Consider the following 7,987-nt stretch of genomic DNA (forward strand, 5'->3'; position numbering starts at 1 on the left):
ATCTATGTAATTATGTGTTGTGTACACAATGTTTTGCTACCAAAAATATATAAAAGAGCTCTAATTAATTGGCTCGAGAAAATAAAAGCACTTGAATCAAATATTTTATCAGGAAAATAAATTTTCAAATGCTTTTTTCAAGTTTATGTAACTTAAGTAAAATTTTTTAAACATAAGCTAGCTTGGTAATGTTAGAAATGTATGAAGAATTTTCAGCATACATATTCTTTGCATATATTAATCAAGCTTATCCCTGCCAAACACTATAAGGTGTCAAAATTTGGCATATGAGTTACAAACTATAACCCAGCCCAAGAGAGAATAATATTTGCTCATGTAATTTTTAATAACTAATACATTGATAATGCTTTGATGAAAATAGCTATATCTTGAATTTAGTAAGATTATGATAATTTCTTATTTAGTGCCTTTAGGTGGTCTAGTCCACAGACAGTAAGGTTTGTTTTGGAAAAAGACTGTTATTGTCTTTGTTTCAAAGCTAAACTATAGAATAAGTTTCTCCCTAAATTAGTTCAGCCTATACCTAGGAATGAACAAAGACAGCTTGCAGCCGGGCACGGTGGCTCATGCCTGTAATCCCAGCACTTTGGGAGGCTGAGTCCAGCAGATCATGAGGTCAGGGGATTAAGACCAGCCTGACCAACATGGTGAAACCCAGTCTCTACTTTAAAAAAAAATACAAAAATTAGCCAGGTGTGGTGGTGCACACCTGTATTCCCTGCTACTTGGGAGGCTGAGGCAGGAGAATTGCTTGAACCCGGGAGGCAGAGGTTGCAGTGAGCTGAGAGCACATCATTGCACTCCAGCCTGGGCAACAGAGTGAGATTACATCTAAAGAAAAAAAAAACAGCTTAGAAATTAGAAGCAAGATGGAGTCAGTTCAGTCTCAGTTATAATTTTGCAATGGTGGGTCCATAACTTTAAATGATGACTATCATAGTTTTCATGAATGAACTAAGTAAAAATTAAAATACTTAGGTAAATATAAAGGAGTAAATATTTGTAGACAAACTCATCCCAATTTTGCATCTAATGTTATATTAAATAATAGATATTTAATTATTTGGATATTTTCCAGTAAAAACCTAATGTATGAAAATATTCTTTCAAAAAAAGTGTATTTTTTTAAAAAGATGAACTACTTGTTTTTCTAATTTAAAGCTTAAAGATTATGTACAAAACAAGGTAAAAGGAACCAGAAAATAAAACAGATATAAGAAAGTCATATAAATAAAGGGTTTTTTAAATAAGAAAGTTTAAAGGGAAATACGTTTATATGAGGAAAAAAATACTGTATAGTAAATTTAGTCCTAGAATAAAATGACTGGTTGTTTCAGACAGAGGGATGTTCAGGACAAACCAGAAAGTCCATGCATGTCATGAACAGCTGGTATAAGTCACAGTAAGAGGATTTATAAAAGAAAGAAACTTTCATATGATCAAGTCATCTATAATTAAAGGAAAATTGTAATTGTCTTTCTATGGATTGAGATTGATGTAAAAACACACCTTAATTTTCTTAAGGGATTAATTTACTCTTAATATATTATAAGAGGTTTTAATTATTTTAACCTAAAGTTCAACTTTTATTGCAACTCACTATTTTTGGTTTTCTTTTCCCTCTTAAAGGGTACAAAACAGTAATGCTCTCCTTCAACTCATTTTCAGGTCACATAATTTTTTATTTCCTCAAATTCTGTTTGTTGTAGCCTGATGCTAATATTTTTTTTTTTCTGAAAGATCTAAAGGAAGTGTTTTCTTCCACCATAATATTCTGTGCAGTGCAGAAGGCCTTTTCTTTTTCCTTTTGTTAACTGGCCTAACAGATTTTCTGGTTTATCAATACAATTCCTATGCCATTAATATTCAGTTTTGGCCAGGCGTGGTGGCTCAAGCCTGTAATCCCAGCACTTTGGGAGGCCGAGGCGGGTGGATCACGAGGTCAAGAGATCGAGACCATCCTGGTCAACATGGTGAAACCCCGTCTCTACTAAAAATACAAAAAATTAGCTGGGCACGGTGGTGCGTGCCTGTAATCCCAGCTACTCAGGAGGCTGAGGCAGGAGAATTCCCTGAACCCAGGAGGCGGAGGTTGTGGTGAGCCGAGATTGTGCCATTGCACTCCAGCCTGGGTGACAAGAGCGAAACTCCATGTCAAAAAAAAAAAAAAATTCAGTTTTAGCCCACTTAGGAGAAAAGCTGAGATGATTTCTTAAAATTAAGGTTATTATATCTATGTATCTTTCTGTGTGTTCTTTTAAAGTAATTGTGACACTGAGTTACAGGGCTTTGATGCCTGGGTCTAAAAAGGACAACAAATCCTGTTAAATTTTAAACACTGACAGCAATTAAAGCCTCATCTTCAGGTCCAGTAGAAGATGCCAATAAAAATAAACTGCATTCCTGAAATACAGGGCCAGAAATTAAAACTATTTAACTCTTCAGGGCTGAGGAAATACTGCAAAAGCAGTGGGCATGTGAGATTGTGTGGGCCAATTTTGAGAAATAAAAATAAGTTTAGTTTATTTATAAATTAATCATTAATGCCAAAAGCACACTTAGGCAAGATCAGGATATGGACCCCTATATCAGATTAACAGTTTTCATGAAGCATTAACTAACTCCTTAATAAAGGTTATAAAGTTTATAAAAGGCTCATGAGAGTTATATTGTAACTGCCCAATGGGTTCACCTTGCCCACTGCCTAGAGAGAGCAAACTTATCAAGACGGCAATTACAACAGAGAAAGAATTGCAACAGAGAAGTAATTCATACAGACCCAGCTGTGTGGGAGAATGAAGTTTTATCATTACTTAAGTCAGTCTCCCCAAGCATTTGGGGAGCAGAGTTTTTAAGGATAATTTGCTGGATGAGTTGAGAGGCCTTTAAGTTGAGAGGGCTAATTGGTTGGGTTGGAAATAAAATCGTTGAAAGCTGAAGCTGTCTTCTTGTGCTGAGTCACTTCCTGGGTTGGGTCCACAAGATCACATTAGACAGTTTATCAATCTATGCAGTGCCAACTGATCCATCAAGTGCAGGGTCTGCAAAATATCTCGAGCACTGATCTTAGGAGGAATTTAGGGAGGGAAAGAGTCTTGGAGCATTCAGCTATATGACTCATACACCATAGTTTTTAATATTGTGGCTAATTTGTTAGTCTCACAAAGGCAGTCTAGTCCCCAGTCAAAAAGGAGGTTCGTTTTGGGAAAAGACTGTTACCATCTTTGTTTTTAAGTATAAGTTGTAAACTAAGTTCTTACCAAAGTTAGCTCAGCCCATGCCGAGGAAGGAAGAAGGACAGCTTAAAGGTTAGCAACAAGATGGAGTTAGTTAGGTTTGATCATTTTCACTGTCTCAGTAATAATTTTACAAAGGTAGTTTCAATATCTTATGGCCAAGGTTAAAATTTTATAGATTGTTTATAAAATTTTAAAGACATTCAATTGGCTTCGTACTGTCTTTATTGGGGCTTATTTTATTTGGAGTAACTGAGAACTTAGCTGTGCTTTCATAAAGCCCTATAAACTAATGCTAGATACCTTAAACTTCAGAAGAAAATGACAGCAACCTATTTATATACATAAGCCACTTTTATACATGCATACTGATGTATGAACTTCAGAATTATGTGGCCTATATCCGTTTTCCAGGATTGTTTTTTCATTTTTATTTTTGTTGTTGTCGTTTTTCTCCCTTTCTTCCCTATATTCTCTTCATAGGATGTGAGACTTACACAACCTGCTAAAAATGAGCTTTCCTAATAACTCTGGATATATTTATCTAGGAATGAAGCTACTTAGTCATGAGAGATTAGACGAAGCCTGAGACTAGAGACTCATTTTTTACTAAAATGCTTTCTCCAAAATGTTTTAAAAAAGAAAAGGAGAAAAACATGAAAGGAAAATTAATATTGGGGCCCCTAAATCACTAAGCTAGAGGGCAAAGTCAGTCTGGGAACTGCTTAACATAAACCTGCATCCCATTCTCTTCAAACTCACCCCTCTGCTCACTGAGATAAATGCATATCTGTTGGCTTTCTTTGGACAGGCTAATAATACACTCCAAAGAATGCAACTATTTGTCTTTTATCTACTTATCACCTGGAAGTCCCCTCCCCGCTTTGAGTCTTTCCACCTTTACTTTGAGTTGTTCAGCCTTTCCAGACTGAAACAATGTTAATCTTACATATGTTGATTGATGTACATTTGAGGATGACATGAGACAAGACAAAACTGTGCTCTGACCACCTTGGACACATGTCATCAGGATCGCCTGAGGCTGTGTCACAGGGATGTATCTTCAACCTTTTCAAAATAAACTTTCTTTTATTTTTTTGAGACGGAGTTTCGCTGTTGTTACCCAGACTGGAGTGCAATGGCATGATCTCAGTTCACCGCAACCTCCGCCTTCTGGGTTCAAGCAATTCTCCTGCCTCAGCCTCCCAAGTAGCTGGGACTACAGGCGCGCACCACCATGCCTGGCTAATTTTTGTATTTTTAGTAGAGACGGGGTTTCACCTTGTTGACCAGGATGGTCTCCATCTCTTGACCTCATGATCCACCCGCCTTGGCCTCCCAAAGTGCTGGGATTATAGGCATGAGCCACTGTGCCCAGCCTGCTCAAAATAAACTTTCTAAATTAATTGAGACCTGTATCATTTATTTGGGGTTTATACTAACTAAATGGAGGAGTTTACCCATGGTAACCAATCATCTGGATTTTTCTGGGGCTGTGGAGTTTCTTGGATGTCAGCTTTAGTTGCTAAAACTAAGAACGTGCTGGGAAAATTGGGATGGTTTGTTACCCTAGGTCTACAAGCCAGGAACTATCTTTGGTAGAAGCATGAAATGAATATGGCCAGTTCTCTGATCTCCTGCTAGCAAAACTGATTGATCAAACCAAAATGGAAACTGAGAGTAAGTGTATCCTAATACGTAAGACATACAGATCAGCCTCCATGAACAGAGAGTGGGTAGAGAATTAATTAGGAGAGGGAAAGTAATATATATTAGCACTGTATTCACCTAATATTTGTTACTGTTCAAAGAATGACTATCTAAAAGATTATCTATTTGAATTAATTTTTAAAAATCTGAATCTAACACATATTGTGTTTAATGTCTTTTACATTTTTAACCCAAAACATGCTCCCCTTCCTTGATTTTTATTTTGTTCTTCATGCTAATAACTTATTAAAAATGAAGCTCAATTATATTGTAATATATCTCATTATCTATATTTGTATGCTTCTCCATAATTTTGTTAGACTTGTTCTTCTACTCCTTTATTTTCTATAATTAAGTAATTATCTATTAAGGCTTGATTCAATCAAGGTTATACTTTATGGGCAAAAATAAATCATAGGTGATGATTTACATTTTCTATTGTATTATATCAAGAGACAAACAATGCCAGGTTTTCTTTTTTTTATTGCATTTTAGGTTTTGGGGTACATGTGCAGAACATGCAAGACAGTTGCATAGGTACACACATGGCAGTGTGTTTTGCTGCCTTTCTCCCTTCACCCACATTTGGCATTTCTCCCCAAGCTATCCCTCCCCAGCTCCACCCCCCACTGTCCCTCCCCTATTCCCCCCAATAGACCCCAGTGTGTAGTACTCCCTTCCCTGTGTCCATGTATTCTCATTTTTCCTCACCTGTCTATGAGTGAGAATATGCGGTATTTCATTTTCTGTTCTTGTGTCAGTTTGCTGAGAATGATGTTCTCCAGATTCATCCATGTCCCTACAAAGGACACAAACACATCATTTTTGATTGCTGCATAATATTCCATGGTGTATGTGTGCCACATTTTCCCAGTCCAGTCTATCATCGATGGGCATTTGGGTTGGTTCCAGGTCTTTGCTATTGCAAACAGTGCTGCAATGAACATTCATGTGCATGTGTCCTTGTAGTAGAACGATTTATAGTCCTTTGGATATACACCCAGTAATGGGATTGCTGGGTCAAATGAAATTTCTATTTCTAGGTCCTTGAAGAATTGCCACACTGTCTTCCACAACAGTTGAACTAATTTACACTCCCACCAACAGTGTAAAAGTGTTCCTTTTTCTCCACATCCTCTCCAGCATCTGTTGTCTCCAGATTTTTTAATGATCACCGGTATTTATAACTGGTATGAGATGGTATCTCAATGTGGTTTTGATTTGCATCTCTCTAATGACCAGTGATGATGAGCATTTTTACATATGATTGTTGGCCTCATGTATGTCGTCTTTTGTAAAGTGTCTGTTCATATCCTTTGCCCATTTTTGAATGGGCTTGTTTGTTTTTTTCCTGTAAATCTGTTTGAGTTCTTTGTAAATTCTGGATATCAGCCCTTTGTCAGATGGGTAAACTGCAAAAATTTTTTCCCATTCTGTTGGTTGCTGATTCACTCTAGTGACTGTTTCTTTTGCTGTGCAGAAGCTGTGGAGTTTGATTAGGTCCCATTTGTCTATTTTGGCTTTTGTTGCCAATGCTTTTGGTGTTTTGGTCATGAAGTCCTTGCCTACTCCTATGTCCTGAATGCTTTTGCCTAGATTTCCTTCTAGGGTTTTTATGGTGCCAGGTCTTATGTTTAAGTCTTTAATCCATCTGGAGTTAATTTAAGTGTAAGGTGTCGGGAAGGGGTCCAGTTTCTGCTTTCTGCACATGGCTAGCCAGTTTTCCCAACACCCTTTATTAAACAGGGAATCCTTTCCCCATTGCTTGTTTTTGTCAGGTTTGTCAAAGATGGGATGGTTGTAGATCTGTTGTGTTGCCTCCAAGGCCTCTGTTCTGTTCCATTGGTCTATATCTCTGTTTTGGTACCAGTACCATGCTGTATTGATTACTGTAGCCTTGTAGTATAGTTTGAAGTCCGGTAGTGTGATGCCTCCCGCTGCATTCTTTTTGCTTAGAATTGACTTGGCTATGTGGGCTCTCTTTTGGTTCCATCCTCAAGAGCAGTTTCTTCTAATACAGGCTCAGGCTTTTCCTCTTGGATTTCAGATACAGGTTATTTTTCTGGTTCCGGTTCAGGGTCAGGCTCTGGTTCAGCAACAGGCTCCTCTAAATGTTCTTCCATGTCATTACTGACAACTGCCTGATCATAGAAAGTTCCAGAATCATCAGGTACCACCTCAGGTGTCTGCAGTCTTTCTTCAGGTTCTTCTACTTCTTCTTCAGACTCCTCCTGAGGCTCAGTGACAAACCCACGAAAAACCTCATCTTGTATTGGAAGATATCATTGTGAACATAGAATTTATTTGCAACAGACCCCTCAGGAGCAAGGATAAACATCTGCATAAATCTCCTCAAAGCCTGGTTGTTGTTAGAAAGAAGCCCCATCACTTGGACTACCACACCATCATTTAGCATGGCATGAGCATCAACATGGCGAATTTTGGTGTGGCAGTTGGTGAAGTTTTCAGACATCACTTTCCTGTGGATTTCTTTCTGTCCATAGATAGCATCTGCTGGCTTTCCATTTGAATCCAATCCCCCATGGACATAAGAAGAGTTCTTTCCATAAAATCTATGCAGCATGTCTGGGGCCTGGTTCAGCAGTGTGTAATACTGTCTCACAAATTCCCGCCTGACCAGCAGGGGACTAGGCTTCTCCATCACCATTGGTTTGGTCAATTCAACCTGCGTGGCTAAGCTGGAGAGGAACTAGCTCTGCTCCACAGCACTGAGGATGGCAGAAAACCCTCACACAACTGCATCCGCCTGCCAGGTTTTCTTAACTTACTGACGTCAAGAGTATTCAGTGGGTTGCGATAATATCATTATAATCACTCTGTTACAATTTTTTAAATAAATTGTTCATCTATTGGTTTTATTCATTGATGAATATTAACTGAATAAACTATTTTATTAGGAATTCAAAAACATTTATTTTTTTTTAATTTCTAGCATTTCCTTTACATGTGTTACCTCTATGTCTACTGAAAGGAAGATATTTTGGTCATAAACTAGGGCT

The 7,987-nt window shown here is 37.7% G+C and overlaps 1 pseudogene across 1 annotated transcript; it reads right to left on the minus strand.

Moving 5' to 3' along the window:
- Positions 1–6,934: 6,934 nt before the first annotated feature.
- LOC100398704 (ras GTPase-activating protein-binding protein 1 pseudogene) lies at positions 6,935–7,658 on the minus strand (annotated as a pseudogene). Its single transcript, XR_008478867.2, has one exon. The product of XR_008478867.2 is annotated as a ras GTPase-activating protein-binding protein 1 pseudogene (transcript).
- Between the last annotated feature and the right edge of the window lie 329 nt (positions 7,659–7,987).

The sequence above is a fragment of the Callithrix jacchus genome, chromosome X, assembly GCF_049354715.1.
Source record: "Callithrix jacchus isolate 240 chromosome X, calJac240_pri, whole genome shotgun sequence".
Classification (NCBI taxonomy): domain Eukaryota; kingdom Metazoa; phylum Chordata; class Mammalia; order Primates; family Cebidae; genus Callithrix; species Callithrix jacchus.